The following is a 17,452-nucleotide window of genomic DNA, read 5'->3' on the forward strand; positions in this document are numbered from 1 at the left end:
ACACAGGAACAGAGCAAGGGCTAAGAGACTCATGAATGTATCCCTTGTCAAGTAACGCCTGTACCTGGCGCTGAATCTCCTTCGTCTCATCCGGATTTGTACGGTCGGTGCGCGGTTCGGAAGCTGTGCGCCGGGGATGAGGTCGATCTGGTGCTCAATGCCACGAAGCGGTGGGAGACCCGGTGGTAAGTCTTTGGGAAAGACATCAGCGTACTCCTACAAAAGGTTAGCAACCATAGGGGGAATAGCCAAATATGGTGCATCATCAAGTGAAATGAGGACACTAGAGCATACAAGTGCATAGCATGACAAATGAGCACCGTGTAGATCATCAAAATCAGCACGTGTTGCAAGTAAAACAGGAGCCTTCAACTTGATTTCAGAAGGAATAGAGGGCGATGGATCAAGTTGTTTAGCAGTTATAGCAGCTCGGGCAAGATCATCTTTAATAATTTGTTCAGGTGTCATTGGATGTATAATTATTTTCTGACCCTTAAAAATGAAAGAATAATGATTCAAACGACCATGATGCAAGCTATCAGTATCATATTGCCAAGGTCGACCAAGTAACAAAGAGCATGCTTCCATGGGAATAACATCACAATCAACAAAATCAGAATAAGCACCCATGGAGAAAGGAACACGCATGGAACGCGTGATTTTTATTTTACCACCATCATTAAGCCATTGAATGTGATATGGGTTTGGATGCTTACGAGTGGGTAACGACAACTTTTCGACCAACATGGTACTCGCCAAATTGTTGCAACTGCCGCTGTCGATAATGATGCGAATTGACCGCTCCTGCACAACACCCTTTGTATGGAACAAAGTGTGTCGCTGATTCTTCTCGGGCAAAGCGACCTGTGTACTAAGAACACGCTGCACAACAAGACTTTCATACCTATCAGCGTCGCCCGGGTTGACATGTACCTCCACCTGAGCTGCATGGTTAGTGGCAAGTAGTGCATGTTCAATTTCTTTAGAATCACTAGCGAAACAGAAACCTTCTCGTCGTAGAAATATGTGGGGTTTTAGGTAGGCTGCACTCAAGTCAAGGATTAGCACGATCAAACAATAATGCAAAGTTGAATTATAGTGTAAAACACAAAACTATATTGCTGGCCACAAGTGCAAAGGACGGATGGAACTAGCTGAATGACAGTACCGTAAATATTGTACTAGCGAGGCCAAAAATGCACTAGTAGGAATCACAGGTGATTTTGTTTTTCTTTTTTGTATGATTTTTTTGATATTTTTCTCAGCACAAGGAGCAACAAACTAGGAGCTACACGAAATTTCACCTAAAACAGAGTTCAGATGTGGTCTACAGAAAATCAGGAAGTTCTCTGAAAAGCGTGCGAGAACTTTGATGAATTTTTTTCTTTATTTTCCTGAATTTTTTTGACAATTTTGTCGAAACCCAAACAGACCAAAGGTAAAGTTTGGCCGGCCTCAGAATGGTGTCAACAAGCTCCTGTAAAAATTTCAGATTTTTTGAACAACCGAATGAAAAGTTATGCCCGGTTTAAGGAAGGTATGTTTAAAACGACCGAGATGAGACAACCGCTTTGTATCCTTTCTCCTTCGTTTTCTTTTTTTGTTTCTATTTTTTTTGACGTAACCGAAGAAGAAAAACAAGGAAGCGGCGTTGACTCGGTTTGTTTTTTTCTGTTTTTTTGACGTAACCGAAGGAGAAAAATAAGGAAGCGGTGTTGACTCGGTTTGATGTAACCGAAGGAGAGAAACAAAGAAGATGGTTGCGGCGCGCTAGGGTTTGATGTAACTGAAGGAGAAAAACAAGGAAGATGGTTGCGGCGCGCTAGGGTTTGATGTAACCGAAGGAGAAAAACAAGGAAGAAAGAAGGATGGTGAGAAAAAACACAATGCGACCAGCAACAAATGACGCGAAAGCACACAAATTCAACAATGCAGATTATTGAAAGAAGGTGCGAGGCTCAAAAGTGTGCTGGTATAAGGTCTAACCTGAATTTTATGTGGTTTTGTGGACTGTAGGAGAAAAAAACACTTGATAAACTCACCGATCAACCTGGAGCTCTGATACCACTTAATAGAGCTGGAGTGCCCGATCTTTCGGTGAGTGGAGATAATTTCGATTTGGTGGAAGTAGACCCTCACGATCCGACTACGACGAGCGATCCCGATGCGCCAAATGCAATCGCTGAACCAACTTCCAATGGTTACCGACCTTGCTGATGCGAGATCGGCCTGATCACGAAGATCGTTTCCTGTGCGCAATCGAAGAACGAACAAGAAAAAGATGCGAGCAATCTTAATATCACTCGAGGTGGAGTTCTGAATCACAGAGGACAACACGTATTTGTGCGTGTTCTGGGTAGCTAAAGCTAGATGTAAAACAAAACTCCAAGAACAAAGGAGGCGCAACTCCTATATAAATAGAGAGAGGGGGCGCAGCCCCTAGGGGCGGCCAACCCTAGGTCGTCCACTATGGGCCGCAGTTGGGCTGGTCGTCTATTCTTCTGGGCCCTCATTCTTCAGTAGCATGACGAAGTTAAGATCTCTGGCACGGGCCCGAGTGATTGGCCCAGCTAATGAAGGAAGTGGCGCTTGATGTGGAGGTGCTGCTAGTGTAGTCGTACTCATAGTGATGTCCTCATCAGATATGGCCAATGGTAGCTAACTGGGAAATGCCGAAGGAAACCAACAACAACCCACACGAAGGTGGCCTGGTTCGACTAAAATATACCTTCAGGTTCATAGACCAATTTATCGAGCCAGACGATGATTGGTTGAAATGCGCTGAGGCTACAAGTGATGAGTTGCTCGGACCGTACTCAAAGGCAGAAGATACTGCGCTATCAGCGGCCTTCGGAGGCCGGAAAAAGAAGAGGCTGAACAGAGTTTTTAATGCTATTGGGTTCATCTATCCTGACTACCGTTACCCAATACGGGGTCAAAAAAGAAGAGGTACGGCTTCTGTGAAGGAAGTTGCTTCGGCCGCTCCTAGTGAGCCAGCGCCGAAGAGAAAAAAGATGAAAGTTCTTACGCACCGGCCACGCTATATTGAGCCGGCCACAGTGCCTGAGTTTGTCGGTGAAACCTCTTCGGCCACTGAAGCTAAAGAGCCTACTTATCTGCAGAATATTGAAGAGCTGTCTGCAATGCCGGAGACGAAAAAAATGGGAGAACCGAGGGCTGAAGAGACAAAGACATCGGAAGTTTTAAGTCCTTCAGCAAGAGTTGAGGTGCCAATGCCAACGCCGAAGGCACAAAAGGACCTTACAACAACTCCCAAGAGAAAGAGAATGGTTAACGTGCTAGATGTGCTAGAAACAATAAAATCTTCAAGCTCTACTTCGAAGATAGCTGTCGAAGCTCCAAAAACAGAAATTGAGGCCGAAGCTGCCAAAAGCCAAGTAGAAACCGAAACTGGGCTTTCAGAGCCTGCCAAGAGGGAATTCTTGGAAATTGGAAAAGATACCAAAAAAGAATCTGTAGAAGAAATTTTATCTGAGAAAACCGCCATCCCTATTCCCGAAGCATCTTCCGAAGCTCCCAACTATGTCTTACGCCATGCTTCGGGTAAAAATCTGACTGAAAAAGAAAAGCGAGAAGCTCAGTTTTATGCGCAAAAATTAAAATATCCGAAAGGGGCGTTGATATTCAATGGCAGCGGAGAAAAGACTTCTTGTACTGCCTCCCAGACAGCAAGGAGATCTCTGTATGCCGGGAGATGGCAAGAAACTTCGGATTCCCAACTCTAGAAGATGGGCTTTCAGTTTTGTCAAAAGATGAATTGGCCGACAGCTTAGCATATAACAGCTTAAAGGTGAGAAAATACACTTTTCGTGTGGTTAAAAACTCGTGTGTTTATTTCTTAATATCACATTCCTTTTGCAGGGCCTTATTCTCAGCAATGCCCTTAGAGCGCAAAAAAGTGCCGAAGATGAAGGGTGCGCCATGGCTTTAAACAACCTTCGTTCCGAAGTAATTGAGCTAAGGAACGAAGGTCTTGAAAAAGATAAAATATTACACTCATTGGTGAATAAAATAAAGGAAGACGAAGCTGCTTCCAAAGCTCAAGCTGAGGCCCAGAAGCGCGAAATTGAGGATCTTCGGAAACAGCTAGCCGAAGCTAAAGAAAAATGCGCAATTGCAGAAGCCAAACGAGAAATCAGTGAACAATGGGCAAATCATTTAGAGAAAAACGTTGAAGAACTTCGTGCATCCAAGGAAAGGTGTTATGAAAAGTCTATAGAGTGTGTTAAGAAAATAAAAACTAGTTTTGCCAACGTTGGCGCGTATTCAAGCGAGAAAAATTTCGTAAAGGGCGACCCCGAGGGCCCAATTGAATGAACCAGCCACGAAGCCGAAGCCTTTGAGGAAGTTTTGAATAGCCGCGGAGACATATGTGCCTTTTCGGGTGCTAGGGGGATTGCCACTATTTTGGAGAGTAGAGGCTGCGATCATGTGAAATCCTTGGCACAAGCCGAGGCCGCCTTATCTTCTTAAGATATAAAAGACCCCTCGGCCGAAGCAAGCTTGGTTGGTGGTAAATTTTTCACCGACATCTGGGAAAATGGTGGCCGGGAGATGGCTCAAGAAATTATAAGGAAAAGTGAAAAAGGTATTCACGACGCTAGAAGTGTAGCAGAGGCCGCTGAGAAAAGTGCGGATCTCGAGAGGCGAATAGGTATTGACTACTAAGTTTTGACTTTATGTTGTAATTATATGATTTCGGACTTATTTACACTTTGTAACACAGCCGCGCTATCTTCTCCCCTAGAGCCCGCCGAGCCATTGGCGGACCCCAACGCAAAGGGGGATGACGAAATTAGAAAAATGGTCGAAGCTATTATGGATGAGGTTGTTGATCAACTACTAAACGAAGCTGCGGAAGTAGTCTTAAGAGAAGATTAGCTGCTATTGTAAAGACATTTAGAATGTAATATTTGCTGGACAAAGTGTGTAATATTTTTATAACCTTGAATGTAATATATAAGCTGCTTGTAACTCAATTCTTTACAATGCATGAAACTTTACGTACATACCGTTTTTGAGCCTTCGGCGAAAAAACACCTTCCCTTCTTTTCATGCTTCGTGAAGAATATCCATATTTTATAAAAACATCCAATCCTCGTAAAAAATATTGTGCCTCGTAAGCAATAGGTCTTTTCATTTTAGAGTTTGACGAAGGTATGCTTCTTCAATAATTATTTTGTGCCTTGGCACTGCTTCTTCGAAAACAATCTCCGAAGATCAACATTGAACCCCCTTCTTGCGTCATTGATGCAATGTGATGTATGATGTTATGCTATGCAAATGATGTGATGATGTGATGTTATGCAAAATGATATTTGTGCCGAAGATCAGTGCTGACTTTTCGCTGCAAGCCTCCCTTAGGAGCTTCTTCGCCTTCTATTTCGGCGGAATCAGCGTTTATTTTTTGCTGTAAGCCTCCCTTAGGAGCTTCTTCGCCTTCTATTTCGGCGGAATCAGCGTTTATTTTTCGCTGTAAGCCTCCCTTAGGAGCTTCTTCGCCTTCTATTTCGGCGGAATCAGCGTTTATTTTTCGCTGTAAGCTCTGCATTCCCTTTGGAACGACTTTTGAGTAGAAAACTTACGTTGTGCTCCCTTAGGAACGACTTTTTGTAACTTTGGCAACTTATGCTGCGTTCCGTAGAACGACTTTTCTGTATCTCCGAAGATACTTTCTGTAATCAGGAGCTTTTAAGACCAAGCTTTTCGTGCTTCGGCAATTTTTCTAACTCCGTAAATCTATGGAGAAGATATATTTTCGCTTTGGTAAAAAACGAAGCTGTTACAAGAAATTGAAAATGAGAAGAAAAACTTAAGCTTTAATGAGTGTTCCTTATTTAAACGAAAAATGAAAACGAATGCAAGAACTGTTGCCGAGGTAGGATATCTTCTAGTAGATGTGCTTCGACTCTGGCACAATACTGTTGACTGTGCGAGCTTCGGACTCCTCTCTGAAGTCTCGTTGCTGATGAGTGTGCTGGCTCCCTTCTGGCTGCTGGCCTCGTTGCATTGGTGGTGGAGGTGGAGGTTGTTGCCAAGAGGCCTGAGGTTGGCTTGCCGAAGCAACAGAAGCTGCAGGATGGTTACCCACATACTCTGGAATGCACGGTGAGTGATATGAAGCAGTATGCATAACTTGCTTCGGCTGGCTCTGTTGGGCTGTAGCTTCTGCTATCTTTTTCTGTTTCTGGATGGTGACATGACACATCCTGGTAGTATGGCCCTTGTCCTCACTGTAGAATAAGCAATAAATTTTCCTGGGCTGGTTCCCAAATCTTCCTCCGAAGCCCCTGGCGCCTCTGCCCCTTGGAGCTGGCGGCCGAGAATAGCTATGTTGTTGCCCTGAAGCCTGAGAGGAGTATTGTGGCCGCTGTTGCTGACTTCCTCTGTCATCATTTTGAGTGGAATGGATTGATCTTACATGTCTTGGGTGGATTCTCCCTCCGAAGCCCCTGGTCATTTCGGAGAACCTGTAAGCTTCCTCTCTTCTTTGACAAAAATCATTATCAGCGCGGATGTATTCATCCATCTTTTGGAGCAGCTTTTCCAGGGTCTGAGGGGGTTTCCTGGTGAAGTATTGGGCTGTAGGTCCTGGCCGAAGCCCCTTGATCATGGCCTCAATGACAATTTCATTGGGCACCGTTGGTGCCTGTGCCCTCAGACGCAAGAACCTTCAGACATACGCCTGAAGGTATTCTTCATGATCCTGAGTGCATTGGAATAAAGCTTGAACGGTGACCGGCTTCGTTTGAAACCCTTGGAAACTGGTAATCAGCATGTCCTTCAGCTTCTGCCATGACGTGATTGTTCCTGGCCGAAGAGAGGAGTACCAGATTTGTGCAACATTCTTGACAGCCATGACGAAAGACTTCGCCATAACTGCAGTATTGCCACCATACGAAGATATGGTTGCTTCGTAGCTCATCAAAAACTGCTTCAGGTCTGAGTGTCTGTCGTACATGGGAAGCTGGGGTGGCTTGTAAGACGGGGGCCAAGGTGTAGCCTGCAGTTATGCTGACAGAGGAGAAGCATCATCAAAAGCAAAATTTCCATGATGGAAATCCTCATAACAGTCATCCTCGTTGAAGAAGCCATCTTGATGAAGCTCTTTGTACTGAGGCCTTCGGTTCTGCTCATCTTGAGCTAGATGACGAACTTCTTCAGAAGCTTCATCTATCTGCCTTTGCAGATCAGCTAGCCGAGCCATCTTTTCCTTCTTCCTTTGTACTTGCTGATGGAGCATCTCCATATTCCTGATCTCTTGGTCCAAGTCGTCCTCCTGGGGCGTTGGACTGGTGGCCTTCCTCTTTTGGCTTCGGGCCTCTCGAAGAGAAAGGGTCTCCTGGTTCGGGTCCAGCGGCTGCAGAGCTGCAGCCCCTGTCGCTGAAGCTTTCTTTGGCGGCATGACGAAGGTCGATGCTTGCCGAAGGTGTTCGAAACCCAAAAAGTGGAAGTGAGTTCACCGGAGGTGAGCGCCAATGTTGGGGACTTGTTCTCAAATGCTAAGAGTTAAGAACAAGGCAACACAGAAAACGTTAAATGTTAAGGCCCTTCGTCCTTCAAAGCATTATTTCCCTTGAGATATAATGAATTTCGGACGAAGGTTATGAAGGACATACCTTCATAAACATTACGTATCATAATAAAAAGGGAATTACATGGAATATAAAAGATAACATGAATAGATATGTATTATTATCAACTCATTTTTATTTCATTGCCATAGAAGAATAAGAATGACGTTGGGTTACAAATATACCTTTGACTTGAAAGAAGGTAAAAGTACAAGCGTGAAGCAAAAGCAAATGCCAAGTCAGCGTGAATAGTACGGGAGTACTGTTCACCTATTTATAGGCACGGGTCACAGCCCGTGTAAAATTACATCCAGGCCCTTTGCTTTTGATAATAACTCTATAGTAATCTATCGGGGTCTAAATAGTCTTTTCCTCTTTAAGTCGGTTTCCTCTTTTCTGTCATCATGCCGAAGCTTCCTTGCGCACAACTTCGGCTCTGTTCCATCCTTCGTTCTCTTTGTGTTTCTTCATACAGCAATTTTGACTTGTCCGAAGGGTTCGTGTCCAAAGGTACATGCTCATGTATTATACTCCAGAAACATTGTCAAATCACGTTTTTGAGGACCTTCGGAAGCCGAAGGCCCCCAACAGCTACCTCATGTTTAGCTCTGACTGGGTGAATATATACTTAAGACCCTTATGGTCCGTGTAAATGTCACACTTCTGCCCATATAGATAATGCCTCCAAGTCTTTAATGCATGAACCACTGCTGCTAATTTTAAGTCTTATGTGGGATAATTTCTCTCATGAACCTTCAGCTGTCAGGACGAGTATGCCACCACTCTCCCTTCTTGCATTAGCACACATCCCAGACCAGTGTAGGAAGCATTACAATACACTGAGAATGGCTTCTGAACATTAGGTAGGATCAACATAGGTGTTGTAGTCAACTTCTTCAAAGAACTCTTGGTACTCTCGGATCCATTTGCACTCAACTTTCTTCGCCACAATGGATGTCATTGGTCTGGCAATCTTGGAGAAATCTTCAATGAAACACCGATAGTATCTGGCCATTCCAATGAAACTCTTGATCCCACGGACATCTTTCGGTGCTTTCCAGTCCAGAATGTCTGCCACCTTCTTCGGATCCACCTCTAATCCATCTCGATTTATGATATGACCCAAGAATAGGACTCCGCTGATCTAGAACTCACATTTGCTCAGCTTGGCATATAATGGATGCTCCCGTAACCGTTGCAATACCATCTTCAAATGCTCCTCCTCCTCCTCATTCTGAGAATATATGAGAATATCATCGATGAACACCACTACAAACTTGTCAAGATAGTCCATGAACACACTGTTCATCAAGTACATAAAGAAAGCTCGCACATTCATCAATCTGAATAACATGACTATATACTCATTGTAAACCCTAACAATGAGTTAGGGGTTCATGTATTCCTCCTATGCCTTTTATAGGAAGTAATACTAAGAAATCGAGTAAACATAAGATAAAATAGAAATACCTTCAATCGAGTAGGATAAGTTATTCTCCTCATAGAATTTAAAGAATGCTCTTGAATAAAAATATATTCAAGATTATGTGACTCTCGGTAAAAGAGAATACATTATTTCCCCCTAAATAAGTGAAATAAAAAGATATTCATTTTTTTAAAAAATAGAATTTGATCACATACTCAAAATTAATAATTCTCCTAAAATAAAATGAAAGTATGCATGGCACATTTGGAGCCTTTAACTAAACAAAGTAATAAAATAATTGATATAAAAATATAGAAAAGTGTACCAATATTTTGGATGGTAGCATTTGTACATAAATTCGAAGTTGTATTTTTATGTGACTTGGAAAACTGAAAACAAAGCAAATAGAAAGAAAATAGGAAATATATATAAAAAAGAAAAGTAACACCCATACCTGCATTTGGGCCAAATCAGCCTTCTCGGCCCAATTACACCTCACATCCGCTGCGCCCATCGCGCCCCTTGTCAGCCGCTCAGGGATATGTTCCACTGGCGACTCGGGCCCACACGTCAGATACACTACGCGCGTGCGCCAGCCAACTGACGGATGGGCCCCCTGCAGTCTCCCATGTGCGCATGCTGTCCCCGCGTGTAGCTCACTGTCTAGTGGACCCGGTTGCTCAGTCCCGTCACCCAACTCGTGATTTCAGCGCAATCGTGGGCGAACTCGTCTGATTTCCGCGGCATGGCCGGATGGGATCCACCTCGGTGGTATAAACCGCCAATCGGGGCCGCCTTCTGCTCAACCACTTCGGCACCGAGATAGAGGGGGCCGCGAGAGGGAGAGAGGGAGTCTTCTCCGCCGATCTATGCTCATTGGCGACGGCGAGGGAAGGGAGAGCGTCGATCCTCAGGTCGCTAGCTTTAACTGTGTGTCGTCGTCGAGATTCCGCCGCGATTGCGACCTTGAGCCCGGTCAACGGAGTCCGCCGCAACGCCGTGTGGGTGCATCGGTGTCGGCCGCAAGGGAAGGGAGGAAACCTCGTCAGGGCAATTCCTCATAGCCATGGACGCTCGCCGTCATTTGCTAAGCGATCGACTCCACCCCTATTCCGGACTCTCGGTAAGCATCACTCTTTGTACGTCGTCGTCCCTTGGCTGAGTAGAGCACATCGTCCGGTTATGGCGCGGCACGGGCGCCGCGCCGCCAGGCATTAGGGTCACGCTGCCATATGCTGCCGTGGGCGGAGCTTTCCGCTTCGCCAATCGCATTAAAACCTAGCTAGATCGATCCAGCTTCGCACCCTCGCCATGAATCATCGTGCTCAGGGTTGAATTTGGGTTCCTGGGGACTTCTCTGACTCTACACCGGTGTTGCGCCACCGGGTGGGCGGGAGCGCCACCGCTCGGTTCGCCGTGGAGTTAGGTGAACCGATTCTGACCCTCGGATGCGCTTGAACGGTTGGGATAAGAATTCGCTTACCCCTTCGCGGTATTAAATCTAGCCAAACGGATCTAGATGGGTTGGGGTCTTGCGCTATCATCGACTGTGGATGGTAGATCGTAGGGTCGGTAAGGTTTACCGATTCGTCATTTAATCTGGATCGTTGATTGTAATCTGTGTGGCTATACTCATCTGATACCCTTTCGGCATAGAAGTTTTGCATAAGAGTCCCTGATTTAATTTAGAATCAACCCGCGGTCCACTGCGGGGTTGGACTGAGTCTGGGAAATACTTATGATTTCGCTCCTGTGTTTCTATAGATTTAGTGCTCGGCCCAGAGAACAAAGAAATTGGATAAATAAATATGGAAATGGATTTTAATGTAAAAATAAATGCTAGAACTTGTTTAATTCATAGAAAATTCATACTTAGTCCAAATTAATCCATTCCAGTTGCTATAATTTTGTAATAATGTTTTTATCACATAGTGTCTCTGTTTTGACATGAAAACCATATTAAAATTTATCTCCTGATTAATCTTATATCAACTACATAAAACCTTCAGAAATTCATAACTTCAAATCCATAACTCCAAAATTAATGATTCATGTTCCTATGGTCTTAATTTAATATGTAGATTATTAATATGTGTTTTTTATACATGTTTGGTGTGATGTTAATTTCCTCTTTATACTATGCTTGTTTGTATTGTGGCGAGAGAAGAGCTAGTGGCTGAGGATCCCGGTGTTCAGCAGATAGAAGTTACTGAGCAGGAGTTCATTGAAGGCAAGTTGTGCCCTTGACCACTTTTTACCCAATAATGTTCTCTATTATCACTTATCAATGCATAGGTTTAATTTTGATGGAACCAAATAGGTCACCCTAGACTAATTATCATTTTACCTTGTTTACCCCTGAATCATTTGGGTAGTTTTGCTATTGCTTTATATGGTTTTGGGTTAATATTACATTATATCCATGTTCCAATTATTCTGTTATTTTATTTATGTTAATGTCAAGATCATTATCTTTAATTGGAACATGGAGCATAACTTGAGAAACACGTGCCACCACAAGGGTGGTATGGGACGCCCTTGGCTGACTAACTAGGAAAGCTAGTGGAAGACTACCTTACTAGAAAGGGGCAAGGGCAGTAGGGGAGTAGGCGTGTAGGGAGGTTCCCGGTTGATTTTGCTGCGATGGTGGTCAGACGGGGGATTCCTGCATTGCTCTTCCTAGAAACTGTAGTGGGTTTTTGGAAGCTAGTGGAACTAGGTAAAGGCCTCATAGTGTTGCCGTGCCTCGCCTCCTTGATAGATGTATATGGGAGTCACGATCCCATGGCAGATGGGTAACATGACTTGTGGGTACAGGGTACAATCTCTGCAGAGTGTAAAACTGGTATACTAGCAGAGCTCACGGTCATGAGCAGCTCAGGACTCTCGCATGATTAAATTATGGAACATTAATTCAATTTGTCATTTGCATTGCATGGGATTATTTATTAATTTTGTTCTATTCTTATTATAGTTTGGTATCTACTTACATTTAGTAACTGCTAATAAAATTTGACCAAATATTAAAAGCAATGCTCAGCTTAAACCTCTATTGTTGATCAGCCTTACACATCACATGAACTCCCACCTTTGGTGAGTTCATGCACATTATTCCCCACAACTTGTTGAACGGTGAACATATGTGAGCTCACCCTTGCTGTCTCACACCCCCCCACAGGAGAAGAACAAGTGGTTCAAGAGGAGCCACAACTGGGAGTTCGACTTGATCTAGGTGGCGTCTCCCAGTCGACTTTATGGCGCCAAGGATGGACTTTATTTCGTTTTATATTTATCTTTTATTTTGTAAGACTTCCGCTATGTAATAAGTACTCTAATGATATTGTGACATTTCTCTATACACTCTGTTATTGTATGTGTTGTCTTCTTTGGCGCATATATGACATGCACCCGGCTTTATCCTTTAAATCCGGGTGTGACAGAAGTGGTATCAGAGGAATGTTGATTGTTGGACGAAACCTAGATAGAACTGGACAACCAATACTTACTTACCTTTGTTACTCTGATTCTTTCTAAACTTTTCTTAATCTTTCCTCATCTAATTCCGCTTTACTCTGATTATTCTTACATTTTCCTTCTAAAGACAAAAGTGGATTTCAAACTCTGAAATCATGTGCCTAAAGTGACTTTAGGAATAGGAGACCTACTATTAGGAATAAAAATAAAACTTTTTTATAGGTATCTATACGCTTGAGTGTTTGTTCTTATGATACTTGTCTGATTTGGATCTTTGATTGAGTGTGATGGGTTGTGGAGTAATGTCCACAATTGCATCTGCATATACATCTAGCCATAAAAAATGTCTATAAAATAACTAGACAACCTAGATTATCTTCCATTAAAATATCTAGCTTAATAGATCCATCTTATCTTAAAAGATACTCTCTTATCTTAATAAGATTCATCTTATCTTGAAGGATTCCATCTTATCCCAATAAATTCAACTTATCCTAACTACCTTGCTCATCTCACTCTAGTGTAACAACCATGATCTAATCCAAAAATCTATTAGATCTCATCCCATCTAAGGCTAGTCATACCAATCTAGTTTAGGTCCCATCTAAATTAATGTAAGCTAATGGGATCTAAACTAATATAGTTAATCTGATCTAATCTAAAAGTGAGTTACTAGACATGTTAGTTAATACTTGTTGGGGACTTGTTCTCAAATGCTAAGAGTTAAGAACAAGGCAACATAGAAAGTGTTAAACGTTAAAGTCCTTCGTCTTTTGAAGCATTAACTCCCTTCGGATATAATGACTTCCGGACGAAGGTTATGAAGGACAAACCTTCATAAGCACAATGAATGATGAAGAAGGGTTCATATACAAAATATGGAAAACAATATAAACACCTTAAACATTATTATCAACTTATTTTTATTTGCGTTACTGTATCAATAATAACAAATTATAAATGTACCTTCGGCTCGAAGGAAAGCAGGGGTACAAGCGTGACGCAAAAGCGAATGCCAAGTCAGCGTGAACAGTACGTGAATACTGTTCACCTATTTATAGGCACGGGTCGCAGCCCATGCAAAATTACATCCAGGCCCTTCGCTTTTGACAATAACTCTATAGTAATCTATCTGGGTCTAGATAGTCTTTTCCTCTTTAAGTCGGTTTCCTCTTTTCTGCCATCATGCCGAAGCTCCCTTGCGCACAGCTTCGGCTCTGTTCCATCCTTCGTATTCTTTCCGTGCTTCTTCATACCGTTGGTTCTAGTTCGAAGATCCCTGTCCACACATTATACTTCAGAGACATTGTTAAATCATGTTTTTGAGTTCCTTCGGAAGCCGAAGGCCCCCAACAGTAGCCCCTCGCAATATTAATTTGTTAAAATGATAAATTCAGATTGCGACATGGACGAAGGCCTTAAGTCGAAGGTCCGAAAAACACCTTCCCTTTGCTAGAATAACAACAGTCATTGACAAGCGGGACCCTCCAGTTTTCAACGCACTAGGCGTATAAATAAGAGCTCACCACGAGTTCATTTGGCACGATTTCTTGCCATCTGCTCTTGCTCACCCAATTTTTAGCCCTTGCGCACCAACACTTGCTTGGCTTTTTAAATTTTTAAGCTTCGGCTTTGAGAGTACTTCCTCAGCATTTTCGAAGATGTCTGAAGATAAGAAAGCTATCGCTGAATCGAAGCTGAGCCTTTCTGAGGAGATGAATCTCGGCTTTCTTGAATCAATAGCAAAGACAAATACAGAGAAGATTACTAGGGAGATTTTAGAGGGTTTATCTGAAGACACTGGTGATAGTGACAGTTATGATGTGGAAAGTGGTGGTGAAGATTCCGAAGATCGACCCTGGCGACCAAGCCATGCAGTTTTTGGAAAATCAAGCATTAAACAAAGCCATCTTGTCAATATGAGGGGCAGATATTTTCGGGATTTATCTATTGTGAGGGCTGACGAAGGAGAAAAAACTTGTCCTACTCCCGAGGAAAATGAAGTCGTGATATTCCGAAGTTTCTTCAAGGCTGGGCTTCGGTTTCCTTTTAAGCAGTTTCGTGGTTGAAGTTTTGAAGATATTTGAAATCTGCCTCCATCAAATTACTCCTGAAACAATCATAAGGATGGGAATCTTCGTATGGGCCACGAAGAGCCAAGGTTTGGAGCCAAATGCAAAAAGTTTCTGTAGTATGCATGAGTTATTATATGAGACGAAACCCTGGGGTAAAGAGCAATATCATAACAATTTTGGTTGTTATAGCTTCGATGCCCGCTCTGGGTCAAGCTGTCCCGTGCCAACTTTTCGGAAGAGATGGCCCGGGGACTGGATGAAGGAATGGTTTTATGTGAAAATGACTTGAAGATGCAAGAAGATATTAAAGATATCATCATGCGCCCCATCTGGCAGCGTTTCAGCCTTCGGAAACCGAAGGTGGATATTGACGAGGCAGCCGAAGAATGCCAGAGGGCCTTCGGCGTAGTTTGCTCTTTTATCGGAACAAGGGATTTGATCCAGGAACACATTGCCTTCAGAGTATGGTCACTTGTAGAAAAGTGGGAAATGCCAAAGGAAACCATCAGCAAACCTGACGAAGGTGGACTAGTTAGGTTAAAATACACCTTCAGATATGGAGATAAGTTTGTCGAGCCAGATGATGACTGGCTGAAATGTATTGAGGCCACAAGCGATGAACTGCTTGGACCATACTCGAAGGCAGAAGATACTGCACTATCTGCGGCCTTCGGAGGCCGGAAGAAGAAAAGATTCAACCGAGTATTTGATGCCATTGGGTTCGTCTATCCTGACTACTGTTACCCAATACGGGGTCAAAAAAGAAAAGATACGGCTTCTGTGAAGGAAGTTGCTTCAGCCGCTCCTAGTGAGCCAGCGCCGAAGAGGAAAAAGATGAAGGTTCTTACGCAGCGGCCACGCTATATAGAACCGGCCACAGTGCCTGAGTTTGTCGGTGAAACCTCTTCGGCCACCGAAGCCAAGGAGCCAACTCCTCTGCAGAGTATTGAAGAGCCGACCATAATGCCGGAGATGGAAAAAATAGAAGAACCGAGGGCTGAAGAGACAAAGACATCGGAAATTTTAAGTCCTTCAGCAAGAGTTGAGGTGCCAATGCCAATGCCGAGGGTACAAAAAGACCTTACAACAACTCCCAAGAGAAAAAGAATGGTCAACGTGCTAGATGTGCGGGAAACAATAAAATCTTCAAGCTCTACTTCGAAGGTAGCTGCCGAAGTTCCAAAGACACAAATTGAGGCCGAAGCTGCCAAAAGTCAAGCGGAAAATGAAACTGGGCTTTCAGAGCCTACCAAGAGGGAATTCTTGGAAATTGAAAAAGAAACGGAAAAAGAATCTGCAGAAGAAATTTTATCTGAGAAAACCACCACACCTATTCCCGAAGCATCTTCCAAAGTTCCTAACTATGTCTTACGTCATGCTTCGGGTAAAAATCTGACCGAAAAAGAAAAACGAGAAGCTCAGTTCTATGCGCAAAAATTGAAATATCCAATAGGGGCGCTGATATTCAACGGCAGCAGAGAAGAAGACTTCTTGTATTGTCTCCCTGACAGCAAGGAGATTTCTGTCTGTCGGGAGATGAGAAAGAGCTTTGGATTCTCGACATTAGAAGACGGGCTTTCGGTGTTGTCAAAAGACGAGCTGGCCGACAGCTTAGCATATAATAGTTTAAAGGTGAAAAAATGAGATCTTTGTATTATTTTTTGAAGCCAAAATTTTTCATTTGCTTAAACTTATTAGCGCATTTTTTGCAGGGCCTTATACTTAGCAATGCTCTCAGGGCACAAAAAGATGCCGAAGATGAAGGGTGTACCATAGCCTTGAGCAACCTTCGTTCTGAAGTAATTGAACTAAGGAACGAAGGTCTCAAAAAAGATAAAATATTACATTCGTTGATGGATAAAATAAAAGAAGACGAAGCTGCTTTCAAAGCTCAAGCTGAGGCTCAGAAGCGTGAAATTGAGGATCTTCGGAAACAGCTAGCCGAAGCTAAAAAATGCACAGTTGAAGAAGCTAGGCGAGAAATTAGTGAACAATGGGCAAATCATTTAGAGAAAAACGTTGAAGAGCTTCGTGCATTCAAGAAAAGATGTTATGAAAAGTCTATAGAATGTGTTAAGAAAATAAAAACCAGCTTCGCCAGCGTTGGCGCATTCTCAAGTGAAGAAAATTTCATAAGGGGCGACCCGAGGGCCCAATTGAATGGATCAGCCACGAAGCTGAAGCTTTTGAAGAAGTTTTGAATGGCCGCGGAGACATATGTGCCTTCTCGGGTGCTAGGGGGATTGCCACTGTTTTGGAGAGAAAAGGCTGCGATCATGTGAAATCCTTGGCACAAACTGAAGCCGACTTATCTTCTGAAGACATAAAAGACCCTTCGGCCGAAGAAAGTTTGGTTGGTGGAAAATTTTTCACCGACATCTGGGAAAATGGTGGCCGGGAGATGGCTCAAGAAATTATACGGAAAAGCGAAAAAGGTATTCATGACGCTAGAAAAGTAGCAGAGGCCACTGAGAAAGGTGCGGATCTCGAAGGGCGAATAGGTATTGACTACTAGTTTTTGGCTTTTTGTTCTAACTTTTGATTTCGAACTTGTTAACACTTTGTAACACAGCCGCACTTTCTCCTCCCTCATAGCCCGCCGAGCCATTAGCAGACCTCAACGTAAAGGGGGATGACGAAATTAGAAAAATGGCCGAAGCTATCATGGACAAAGTTGTTGATCAACTACTAAACGAAGCTGCAGAAATAGTTCTAAGGGAAGATTAGATGTTATTGTAAAAATATTTGTAATGTAATATTTGTTGGACAATATGTGTAATATTTTGTAACTTTGAATGTAATATATAAGCTATTTTATGATTCAATTCTTTACGATGCATGAAACTTTACGTACATACCGTTTTTGAGCCTTCGGCGAAAAA

This window comes from Zea mays, chromosome 6, assembly GCF_902167145.1.
Source record: "Zea mays cultivar B73 chromosome 6, Zm-B73-REFERENCE-NAM-5.0, whole genome shotgun sequence".
In the NCBI taxonomy this organism is placed as follows: Eukaryota; Viridiplantae; Streptophyta; class Magnoliopsida; order Poales; family Poaceae; genus Zea; species Zea mays.